The 11685-nt window shown below is 45.0% G+C and overlaps 1 long non-coding RNA gene across 1 annotated transcript; it reads right to left on the minus strand.

The window, feature by feature from the left end:
- Positions 1 to 4538: 4538 nt before the first annotated feature.
- LOC138973514 (uncharacterized) lies at positions 4539 to 11368 on the minus strand. The gene is made up of 3 exons (XR_011458050.1): positions 11213 to 11368; positions 9720 to 9915; positions 4539 to 5541 (listed from the first exon to the last, which is right to left on the minus strand). It is a non-coding gene; the product is annotated as an uncharacterized lncRNA (long non-coding RNA).
- Between the last annotated feature and the right edge of the window lie 317 nt (positions 11369 to 11685).

The following is an 11685-nucleotide window of genomic DNA, read 5'->3' on the forward strand; positions in this document are numbered from 1 at the left end:
ACAAATATATACACACAGACACACAGACACACACACACACAAATACACACACACACACAAATACACACACACACACACACTAGCGCCCGAAACACTACACATTAGGGACACGGTATGTATAATGCATAGAGTACAACACTGGCATCAGGAACTGACTAGGTTGGACAGGATTTGTGGACAAGGTATGTTTTAAGTCTTGATTTGAGCAGTGACAGGGAGGTGCAACTGCGGGGGAAAGTGGGCAGATAGTTCAAAACAGAAGGGGCTCGGTACTTAAAGGATTTCTTTCCGTAGGTTTCAAGAATACATTTTGGAATTTTAAGAAGCTTTTCAGAGCTGGACCTGAGAGTGCGAGAGGGTTCGTAAATGTGAAGTACTGAGGATAGGCAAGGGGGAAGGGTGTTTTGACTATACAGAAAAGCAAGACACGATCGAGAAAGCAAGAGGGTTTTTAAATTTGGAAGTACTCACTGAAGATAGGTAAAAGGGAATGGTGTTTTAAAAATGTAATGCCGAAAAGCAAGCTGGACACGCTTTCTCGTACTCCAATTCGGCTTTAACGGGAAGTCAAAGGAGTTGTTTGAGAAGAGGTGTAGCGCGGTGTCGTTTGCGCTTACGCAGCACAACTCTAGCCGAGTTGCAGCAGTCGAGCCGAGACTAGCCAAGGGAGAACAATTGAGGAAACTACATGACCAGTAGAAGTGTCTGAGAGGCATGGGCGAGACTTGTTACATTCAGTGTGAGTTTATTCTGGATTACTTGCAGAAAGAACACATCGTGCACAGGGGCGGATTAGGGGGTGGGTGGGGGTGGGGGGTTACAGGGGTTCCGGATCCCCCCCCCCCCCACCGGCTGTCCAAAAAAATAAAGATGTAATACTAAATTTAAAATAAATAATGAGTGGCTGCTGAAACCAGTTGATCATGTTCAAAAGCAAGGATAAGCCATACATTGTTCATAAAATAGCTAAAACTCTTCAGCTTCGCCCCCCAGACCACCCCAACGGGGCCTTGCCCCTAGGCCCTGTACCCCACAAGGGGTCTACCCCTGGACCCCAGGTTGTAACCCCCCCTCCCCCCCCCCCCCCCTTATGGCTTAATTGCTCCGCCCCTGGTGCATGTTTAATCAAATGAAAGCTCGTGAGAACCGCTCGAAGCGTGTGTTCCTGATGCGTATGGATTAGGCACGCTCAGCGTCTGTGAGCTTTCAGAGATCAAAATGTTGTTTGCTTTCTGATGTGACTCCTCTGCGTCATCGTCCGGTGCGTACTCTGCTTCCTGTGTGTGGACACCAGAACTAGAAAGAGAACCATCCGTTACTTTGGACAATGCTTGATTCCAGCGATCTGTTTTCTTTTTTTTGAAACCAGTACTGTGAAATGCCCGCAGTGTTGTTGCTGTTGACCCGTGACTTATCTTCTTTTCTTTCGCAGGATTCTCCAGCCAACGTGCCACGGCAAAGTATCGGTCAGTGAATGCTGCTTTCTCCGGCAAATCGACTGATGTATCCAACGATTTCTCTTGACTCGCTGGACTGGTGAGCGATGGAGGTTCGAGGACGTGTGCATCGTGAGAGCCACTGGGCAGGCTGTCCACGGAGTCCTCCAGGGGAATATCAACTACAACTGCGGTAGGAGTCAGTGGTACCGGTACCTGCTCGTCCGACATACCTGGCGGGTCAGCGTCGTCTTGGACAACCTTCTTCTTCTTTTTCTTGGTGTACCTTTTCCCACACGAGATGCAGTACAAAAAGAGGTGTTTCAACACGCCAGCGCCCCCGCAGCACATGATATTACAGAATATGAACAGTTTAGAAGGTGGTCCTGCATCTGAAGAATCTTCCGAGTGCTCGAATTTCTTCTCCTCATCTGTTTTATCATCGCTTCCGAAATGAAGGAAGGGCATCCACCCTGCGTTGCTAAGGACCTGGCACACTTGGCCCATGGCAGCGAGGGTGCCCCAGACACCAGCAAACCCCGCACCGATACCCGCAACTACTGCTATCTCTTCCTCGGTGATAGGTGGCAGCGTGGTTGTTTCCTCTGCAAGGAGGAACGATTTCATTTAATTTCATTTCCATCTATTTACTTTAGTATCCCAATGCTTGGAAATTCGGGTCGCTTCCTCCCGAATTCAAAGCAAGCAGCAACAGGAGTCGCGCCACTCAGGTGTGTAGGGGTGTAGGTGTAATCAGCCACCTGCATTTATGGCAAAATGACCGAGGTTTGTTTACGTGCTACTGCCGTCCCACACAGGGCTGGGACTTGGATACCTTCTCTGAGACTGCACAATAAAATGGACATCGTGTCCGTCCCCACCAGGATTCGAACCTGTGACCATAGAATCACAAGCCCAGTGCTCTGCCAACTGAGCTAGCCGTCCCCAGAAAATATTGAATTTGTGTTCTTCCCTTTTACTTTCAGCCAAGATATTCGAGACGAGGTTGGTGGTGCGTGCGTGTGTGAGTGCGTGCGTGCGTGTGTGTGTGTGTGTGTGTGTGTGTAGAGAGAGGGTTCAGGGAAAACTACTAGACCGATCTTTATGAAACTTTACATGTGTACCTGGGTAGGATAGCCCCAGATAATGTATCATATTTTATGTAAATGTCTTTCGTGACGTCATATCCGGTTTATTCTAAAAGTTGAGGCGGAACTGTCACATCCTTAGTTTTAGATCAATTGGATTGAAACGTTGATTAAACAATCATCGACGAAACCCGGACTTTGGGATCGCATTTCAGCTTGGGAGATTACATATGAGTTTGGTCATTAAAAATATGACAATTCCAATAAAAACAAGAACAGAAAAAATGTGAACCTACATCACGGAATGAGTCGGATACCCACCTGTTCCAGCTTCATAAAGTTTTGTTCGAGAGAAATTTCACGTCCGACTGACCTGTACCAATCCATTTAGTTATCCAATCCTTTTTACATTTAGTCAAGTTTTGACTAAATGTTTTAACATAGAGGGGAGAATCGAGACGAGGGTCGTGGTGTGTGTGTGTGTGTGTGTGTGTGTGTGTGTGTGTGTGTGTGTGTGTGTGTGTGTGTGTGTGTGTGTGGAGCAATTCAGAGTAAACTACTGGATCGATCTTTATGATATCCCCAGACATTGTTTTCATTTTTTCGATAAATGTCTTTGATGACGTCATATCCGGCATTTAGTACAAGTTGAGGCGGCACTGTCACACCCTCATTTTTCAATCAAATTGATCGAAAGTTTGGCCAAGCAATCTTCGACGAAGGCCGGACTTTGGGATTGCATTTCAGCTTGGAGGCTTACAAATTAATTAATGACTTTGGTCATTAAAAATCTGAAAATTGTAATTAAAATAATGTTTTAATAAAACGATCCAAAATTACGTTTATCGTATTTTTCATAATTTTCTGATTCCAAAAGCATATAAATATGTTATATTCGGATTAAAAACAAGCTCTGAAAATTAGAAATATAAAACTTATGATTAAAATTAAATTTCCGAAATCGATTTAAAAACAATTTCATCTTAGATATGATATGTTTGGATTAAAAACACATTCAGAGAGTTAAAAAGAATAGAGATATAGAAAAGCGTGCTATTTTCCTCAGCGCAACCGCTACCGCGCTTTTCTGGATTGTTAATTTCACTGCCTTTGCCACGAGCGGTGGACAGACGATGCTACGAGTGTACGGTCTTGCGGAAAAAAATGCAATGCGTTCAGTTTCATTCTGTGAGTTCGACTGAGCTTGACTAAATGTTGTATTTTCGCCTTACGCGACTTGTTTTTTTTTTAATAAGGATCATAATAATTACTAACTTTCTTGACCAAATTGAGTGTTGGCTATCCCAGACAAAATATGTGTACTTGCGTGATATCATTTCAGAAACTACTTGCGCGATCTCATTTTAGAAACTATGACAACATAACATGATGTCATCACCAATAGTCTAGCCAAAACTTATCATCACCCACACGTGTGTGCCATTTGGAGGTTTTTTGCTCCCTAAATAACAAATATCAACATAAAGTTTTTACGAACATGACCCCGTTGTGACCCCATGTGACGAGGGTCGACCAAAGTGGATTCCTGTCGGGAGACGATCATACCCTAGAAGTGTGCACAGTTTCAAAGCTCTAGTTTCAAAAACATCCGACACAACCTCAACATTATACGTTATTTGCGTTTTTGACCCAAATATGACATTTTACACAGATCGAGACAGTCATTGTTCTCCGAGACCGCGCTAGCGGTCGAGGTGAACAATGACTGTCGAGATCTGTGTAAAATGTCATATTTGGGTCAAAAACGCAAATAACATGTATGTATCAATCGAATTCCTTTCAGGTACTAATACTATGACTTTGTTGTTGTTTTGACGATTGAACGAGCACACACACATGCAATCAAACACATGACGTGTGTTTTGTAGTTCCTTTAAAGTTTCGGTCAACCTGAAACGCCTAAATATGAAGTTGTGTAGGCCTCTGACGTCACATGGCTCAAAGAAGGGAAATCCAATGTCCAACCTCAACATTAAGTTTTTAAGTCCAAGAACAGGAACTCTACTGATTACTCAGGGGAGCCAACAACCAGTCGATTTAATGTATAAGCGAGCACTTCTTGATGAGGACATTTGACTGCACAAACTAGGTTTATTCATATACCGCAAACAGCTGTTCCGCACAGATGGACGCTTGCACACACACACATACCCTAACACACACACACACTAATTCACGCACGCACGCGCACAGACACACACACGCACACAAACACACACTCTCTCACGCACTTCGACACACACTCAGGCACATCGACACCGACACACACACGCACACACACACACACACACACACTAACTCATGCACGCACACCAAAACACACACACACACACATACTCTCACACACACGCTCTATCGCACTCCGACGCACGCATACAGACACACACTCAAGTACACACGCACATCGACACACACACACACACACACACACATACGCACACGCGCGCGCACACGAACACACACGCTCTCACGCACACCGACGCACGCACTTCGACACACACTCAGGCACATCGACACCGACACGCACACACACACACATACACACACTAACTCACGCACGCACACCAAATCACACACACACACACACACACACACATACTCTCACACACACGCTCTATCGCACTCCGACGCACGCATACAGACACACACTCAAGTACACACGCACATCGACACACACACACGCACACATACGCACACGCGCGCGCACACACACACACCAAACAGAACATCCAACTTGCCTGGCAGCCGCAACGTGTAATTCACTGTTTTCTGAAAATTCTCTGACCAGCCACCCCAGAACTGAGTGCAGTTGTACGTGTGTCCATCCATTGATCTATCGATATTCTTTATCTGAAGCAGACCCGAGTTATTTCCTGTGCTCTCGGTCCAGATGACCACAGCTGGTGGGGTGCCTTTGGATGGCTGGCAGGTACAGTTGATAGCGCTTGCGTTCACCAGTTCTGGGCAGTCCAACAGCATGGGTGGTCCTGGCTGAACTATAAAAACGTAGAGTTTGGTATGATATTGTGGGTGTGGGTAAGTACTGACGATAACAGTGGATGGGTGGGTGGTGCTGGCTGACCTATAGAAACGTAAAGTTCGGTATGATATTGTGGGTGTGGGTAAGTATTGGCGATAACAGTGGATGGGTGGGTGGTTCTGGCTGACCTATAGAAACGTAGAGTTTGGTTTGATATTATGGGTGTGTGGGTAAGTATATTGGCGATAACAGTGGATGGGTGGGTGGTTCTGGCTGACCTACAGAAACGTATAGTTTGGTATGATATTGTGGGTGTGGGTAAGTATTGGCGATAACAGTGGATGGGTGGGTGGTTCTGGCTGACCTATAGAAACGTAGAGGTTGGTGTGATATTATGGGTGTGTGGGTAAGTATATTGGCGATAACAGTGGATGGGTGGGTGGTTCTGGCTGACCTATAGAAACGTAGAGTTTGGAATGATATTGTGGGTGTGGATTGGTGGGTGGTTCTGGCTGCCCTATAAAAACGTAGAGTTTGGAATGATATTGTGGGTGTGGTAAAGTATTGGTGATAACAGTGGATGGGTGGGTGGTCCTGGCTGAACTATAAAAACATAGAGTTTGGTATGATATTGTGGGTGTGGGTAAGTATTGGTGATAACAGTGGATGGGTGGGTTGTGCATGTTGAACAATAGAAACGTAGAGTTTGGTATGGTATTGTGGGTGTGGATGGGTGGGTGGTTCTGGCTGCCCTATAAAAACGTAGAGTTTGGTATGATATTGTGGGTGTGGATGGGTGGGTGGTTATGGCTGCCCTATAGAAACGTAGAGTTTGGAATGATATTGTGGGTGTGGATGGGTGGGTGGTTCTGGCTGCCCTATAAAAACGTAGAGGTTGGTGTGATATTGTTGGTTCGGGTAAGTATTTGCGATAACAGCAGTGGTTCTGGCTGACCTATAGAAACGTAGAGTTTGGTATGATATTGTGGGTGTGGGTAAGTAATGGTGATAACAGTGGATGGATGGGTGGTGCTGGCTGACCTATAGAAACGAAAAACTGTGTGGGTATGACATTGTGGGTGTGGGTATGTAGGGGCGATAACAGGGGGTGAGAGGGGTGGGTGTATGTCCAAGGGTGGTGTTGCTGTGTGGGTGAGAGGGCGTGGAAAAAGGGTGGGTGTATGAATATGGTGGGTTAGTGGGGGAGGGGGTTAGAATAGGGGATGGTGTGAGCTGAAGTATTCTTCAGGACCGGAATGTACATGTCGAGGCGAGAGAGACTGTATCCCGGGATAAACTCTATCCTCGAGCTAATTCGGCCCACTGTAAAAATATCACAATGGACAATGTCACATGACGCTGCCGGGGTTTTGATTGATTGATTATTAGGGTTTAACGTCCTCTTAGACCAACTGGTCTATATTGGGACAGGTATTGGTAATACGTTGAAGATATGGTGTGATACTTTGATTCGAACAAGCCCGCTGTGGCTGTCTTCTTCGACACACCAGCATTGGGTTTGTCTCTTCAAAGTATCGAAATACGATCATGATAATCGGAGACGAGAGATGATGCATGCGTGTCTTCGTGTTTTCCAAGCCCTGAGACTTTCGCTGTGAACGTGGGATCTTTTTCGTGCGCATGTGTGCACACGGGGGTGTTCGGACACCGAAGAGAGTCTGCACAAAGTTGACTCCGAGAAATAAATCTCTCGCCGAACGTGGGGATCGAACCAACGCTGATAGCGACCAACTGGCTACAAAGCCAGCGCGCTACCAACTGAGCTACGTCCCCGCCCCGCGCTGCCGGGGGTGTACTCGCTGTATGCCTGACAAGACGGGCGCAGTGGCGTGGTGGCAAGACGTCGGCCTCCTAATCGGGAGGTCGTGAGTTCGAATCCCGGTCGCTGCCGTCTGGTGGGTTAAGAGTGGAGATTTTTCCGATCTCCCAGGTCAACTTATGTGCAAACCTGCTGGTGACTTAACCCCCATCGTGTGTACACGCAAGCACAAGACCAAGTGCGCACGGAAAAGATCATGTAGTCCATGTCGGAGTTCGGTGGGTTATGGAAACACGAAAATACCCAGCATACCTACTCAGCGAAAGCGCAGTGAAGCTGACTATGCTCTCAGCAAACGAGCTCAGACGTAACGAGAACATTCTGGAACGCTGAAGAAGATGAAAAAGAAGTAAAAATACCCCCATGCATGAGTCGAGGTTAGGTCAATCCTCGCGCTAATATCCGGTCTAACTATCCCCTCGTGTTGAAGCTGATAAGTCTTTTATCCCGGGGTTTGTGGACAAACAACATGGCGGCGGTCGCACTTCAAGTGCGAAGAAACCGTATTTTCAGGTACAGAATCAACCTGTTGGACGTGTTCGATGTACATACGATGTATGCGTACAGTAGCTGAGGAGATAAACTGTCCTTGGCCTGTGCTTCTTCCGCTGCGGGTCACAAAAGCGCAACACACTGAGCACAGCGCTCCGGGACAGGCAAGAAAGCACAGGCACAGGTCTGTTAATCTCCACGGCTAGTGTACTCAGTACCATTGACGGTGATGGATAATTTGTCATGCGTGTTCCCATCTCCAGCAAAATTAATGTAAACCAGCGTTCGGATCTGCCTCAAACTTTCGCACCTATTGCCTCAACCATTTTCTGATTCGCATGCAAAGTCACAATTGTTTAACCTAAAACCCTGAATTAATATGAATATTTGTTTAGTTCTTTCGGAAAAGTTACGTAATACGACACGGTATGTATACACATTCACAAAAGGCAAAACAGATTTTGGTCAGCCTATTGGTCATAACTTCTGAAATTTCCAAAGCAAATCATTGAGAACTTGATCATATTATGGCTCTTTGAGTGGAAGACCCCCTCAAAAATGGCCGCAAAACGTGCCTTTTTTTGGCCTCTGAAACGGTTGAAACCTACCGCCTTTGACAAAAGGCGACATAAAGACGAGAGAAGTAAGGTGCATAAAACAAAATGCCCTGAACAGGAAATTGAATGGCCTTTTCAATGATAGTCAGAAGTGTTTGGTTTGTGCATACTCTGGTGTTTTTTTTTTGTGTGCATATTTTAAAATACGGGGCTATGGGTTTTGTCAGGTCGATTTTAGGGGTGACTTTGTTTGACAGGTTGTCACGGGATGCCTATACAAAGTACCATCAATCGAATAAATGATATGTACAGCTGACATAATGACCTTTTCGAGCATATAAAGTTCAACTAAAATAAATTGTGTTTGAATGCGCTTTTTAGCGTGCGAAATTTGTTGCAATAGTTTTTTGGCCAAGTTTAGATCATTTGCTCCGGAACTGCAATGTCGATGTTGCCAAACAAAACAATTCTGGATCAATTTGTGAGGACAGGCGGTCAGTGTCACATTTTGAATACGGGTTTGGAAGAACTGTTCATAATGTACATAGTACTCCGGCCCTGTTCTTGTTTTCGTCAAGCCCAAAACCGTTATTTCTTTTCAGCGACGCAGCATTATTATATTGTCTCAATTCGTACATACCGGCCCAGATGGTGAATGAGTCAGGGTTAAATAAATAAGTTAGCGATGAAGTGTGTGGAAGAGTCTCTCTCTCTCTCTCTCTCTCTCTCTCTCTCTCTCTCTCTCTCTCTCTCTCTCTCTCTCTCTCTCTCTCTCTCTCTCTCTCACAGACACACGGACAGACAAACAAACAGACACGGACAGGGAACGACAGATTAAGACTGACAATAGGTAGACAGACAGACGGACTGACACACACACACACACGCGCACACACACACACTCACACACACAAACACACACACACACACACATTCACCTACACACTCTCTCTCTCTTTCTCTCTCTCCCTCTCTCTCTTTCTCTCTCTCTTTCTCACACACACACACACACACACACACACACACACACACACACACACACACACACACACACACACTCACACTCACACACGTTCCATCTCACACACACACACACACACACACACACACACACACACACACACACACACACACACACATACAAAAGCTATCTCTGTGTCTCGCACACACACACACGCACACACACACACACACACACACACACACACATACACACAAACAAACAAACACACACACACACACACACACACACACACACACACACACACACACACACACACACACACACGTGTAACACAACATTACGGATATCAAGAGCCAGAGCGCTAAATTGGTCGGGTCCTGTCGGTTTTTCTCCTGGCACGAAACGCAGGCTGTAATTTTGTAGACCATCAGTTGTAAGAATGGGTTTTTCATCTTTCAAGACACACGTTCCTTCTTGAAAAACCTTGCCATCGATTGTCGTTTTAACCAGGGATAGTTCTCCATCAATTTCACTGGGCTGAAACATATATTATTCACAATATGCAACGGTTAAAGCCACCCTCCGCCCCGTTAAGACCCTGTTTTCTGAGATGTTCTGTTCTTAAAGGTGGTCGTCTACATGTTTGCTTTTTTTCAATACTCTTTTGGTTAGATTTCGCTAAAAAGTTATGTCAGATAATAAATGAACCATGGGGAAAAAGGTTATAGAAAAAAAATATATGTAAAAAAAGATTTTATTTTTGGGTAGCGTGACTCACGCTTCCAATATTTTGTTTTCTGTTTGCTGAGAACATGTGCTTTGCCTAAAAATACTGACCAATCAAATTCATGTCACTATGCTAATAGCCACGCCCAAACAAGTGCAGCAACAGTTTGACACTGGAGCGCTGTCCAGGTTTTTTTATAAACGCACGAAATGCACGGGATTTGAGAGGAGTTTTGCGCTTGGCATTTTCCAAATAAGGATATCCTACTATGAGTACTACGCTGGAATACTACAATGAATTTTCAAACGGCTACACTGGCTTCGTCTTTCCTGATCGAAAGGGGGTGTATTGTTGATATTTGTAGATAATAGACTCTGCATTTTAATGGTCAAATGGCGATTTCGGTATAAAAATGTAGACAAGGACCTTTAACCTCTGTAAATGTAAACCTACTGATAAGATTCCCTCTTTTTTCAGACCTGATGTTCTAATTTTATTTGAATTTTTTTTTTGAGGTCTATATTAATTTTCTGTTCTAGATTGATACTATAATGAGGTCGTCGGTTCGAATCCCGGCCTTGCCTGGTTAGTTTTGGGTGGGGATTTGTCCGATCTACCAGGTCAACCTAAGTGCAGACTTGATAACGCCTTTTCACCCTTCGCGTGTATACGCACGCAAACGACCAAGTGCGCACGTAAAAGATCATGTAATCCATGTCATAGTTCGGTGGGTTATAGAAACACGAAAATCCCCAGCATGCTTTCCCCGCAAGCGGCGTATGACAACCTGAATGGCGAGGTGAAAACATCCGGGAAAACCTCAACTTTTTTCTTCTTTTTAAATAAACCAAACTTGACCCGTATATACGTACTTGAAATAAGACAGTGAAAACTGAATGATACCATGAGCACCATTTGAGATTGGATAGCGTGTGAGGGGGGGGAGGGGGGTATGTGAGAGGGTGCGCGCTCGTGCATGTATGTCCGTGCGTGTGTGCCAGCATGTGTATATCTGTGTGTGTGTGTGTGTGTGTGTGTGTGTGTGTGTGTGTGTGTGTGTGTGTGTGTGTGTGTGTGTGTGTGTGTGTGCGAGTGCACGCTTGGTACCTCTCTTTCCCCAGGATAGATCCATCTGCAGATATAGCGTCCTTCGGAACTATACATTCTTTCCACGTTACAGACGAATGTCACTGTCCATGTCTCCTGCGAGAAGTCCCACGTTTGATTGCAATGGGTCACGTTTTTTCCTGCAGAAAACAAAAAATCCCATTTTACTCTTTTTATATTTAGTCAAGTTTTGACTAAATATTTTAACATCGAGGGGGAATCGAAACGAGGGTCGTGGTGTATGTGCGTCTGTCTGTCTGTGTGTGTGTGTAGAGCGATTCAGACTAAACTACTGGACCGATCTTTATGAAATTTGACATGAGAGTTCCTGGGTATGAAATCCCCGAACGTTTTTTTCATTTTTTTGATAAATGTCTTTGATGACGTCATATCCGGCTTTTCGTGAAAGTTGAGGCGGCACTGTCACGCCCTCATTTTTCAACCAAATTGGTTGAAATTTTGGTCAAGTAATC

The sequence above is a fragment of the Littorina saxatilis genome, linkage group LG8 (genome assembly GCF_037325665.1).
Source record: "Littorina saxatilis isolate snail1 linkage group LG8, US_GU_Lsax_2.0, whole genome shotgun sequence".
Classification (NCBI taxonomy): domain Eukaryota; kingdom Metazoa; phylum Mollusca; class Gastropoda; order Littorinimorpha; family Littorinidae; genus Littorina; species Littorina saxatilis.